The 1,352-nt window shown below is 44.1% G+C and overlaps 1 non-coding gene across 1 annotated transcript; it reads right to left on the minus strand.

The window, feature by feature from the left end:
• Nucleotides 1–584: 584 nt before the first annotated feature.
• Nucleotides 585–658, minus strand: trnat-agu (transfer RNA threonine (anticodon AGU)). The gene has a single exon. It is a non-coding gene; the product is annotated as a tRNA-Thr (tRNA).
• Nucleotides 659–1,352: the final 694 nt, after the last annotated feature.

A 1,352-nucleotide genomic window follows, 5' to 3' on the forward strand; every position in this document is an offset into this window, starting at 1 on the left:
CAGCTGCTCACCCAGACCCCACTCTCATCAACACTGAACATTGTTACAGAGACCCTTCAAATAATGTTTATAAAAGGCGGAAAAATTCAAAGTTCATCGCAGCCGGATTGAATGGAACAAAGTTTAATATCTTCTCACCGTCTCTCAATACCCACGAGACATAGGTTTTCTTATTTGGTTCCTTTGATTTTTCTTGTTCCTGATTGACAAATATTCCAAACCTCGGATCAACCCTCCCACTTGCGTCATGTCCCCAGTCTCGGTTAAAAGCAACACATAACGACACAAACACTCTGAAATATACAACTCAGTCACACTTTCCTTCTGTGAGATTAATGTCGAGCTGTTTTCCAGATTGAATGTAACCGTGAACAAATTTGTATCAAAGAAGTTGCCTTTGGCGTATCAGCACTGAATTTCTGGACAAGGAGGAACAGCCATTCCCAACTCACATCCTTCACAAAGGCTGTTTTCTCCTGTGACTGAAATTCATCATGTAATTTGAATTCCAAGTTCAAGTTCACAAAACCGAGATATAAATGATTGATAAGGAAACTTCTAAAGCATATCACAAATGTGAAATAAGGCTCTGCTGGGAGTTGAACCCAGTCTCTTCTGTTTACTAGACAGGTGCTTTAACCAACTAAGCTACAGAGCCAGATCACAAATGATTGCGTCGTTGAAATCAGAGGAGGATCTGTTTATTCTCATCACACTTCTCCACTGGTCACAACATATTTTAACTTTTCCTACTTACTGATACAGTCATATACTCTATTTTTCCCAAAACTGAGAATGGAGGTGGAGGGGCGACATGATAGAGGTTGACAAAGTTATGAGTGGCAGAGACAGAGTGGATAGTCAGAAGCTTTTTCACAGGGTGGCAGAGTCAGTTACGAGGGGACATAGGTTTAAGGCGAGAGTGGCAAAGTTTAGAGGGGATATGCGAGGCAAGTTCTTTACACAGAGGGTGGTGAGTGCCTGGAACTTGCTGTCGGGGAAGATGGTGGAAGCAGGGAAGATAGCGATGTTTAAGACGCATCTTGACAAATACATGAATAGGATGGGAAGAGAGGGATACGGTCCCCTGAAGTGCAGAAGGTTTTAGTTTAGACAGGCATCAAGATCGGCGCGGGCTTGGAGGGCCGAATGGCCTGTTCCTGTGCTGTACTGTTCTTTGTTTATAGATGTGGTCACCCCACAGCTTAAGTGTATGCAGGGAGAGAGGGAATGGGTGACCACCAGGCAGTCAAAAAGAATCAGGCAGGTAGTGCAGGACACCCCGAGTGCGTCTCACTCTCCAGCAGGTATTCAGTTCTGAATACAGAGGACAATGATGCTTCACCTGGGGA

This window comes from Heterodontus francisci, unplaced genomic scaffold, assembly GCF_036365525.1.
Source record: "Heterodontus francisci isolate sHetFra1 unplaced genomic scaffold, sHetFra1.hap1 HAP1_SCAFFOLD_43, whole genome shotgun sequence".
Taxonomy (NCBI): domain Eukaryota; kingdom Metazoa; phylum Chordata; class Chondrichthyes; order Heterodontiformes; family Heterodontidae; genus Heterodontus; species Heterodontus francisci.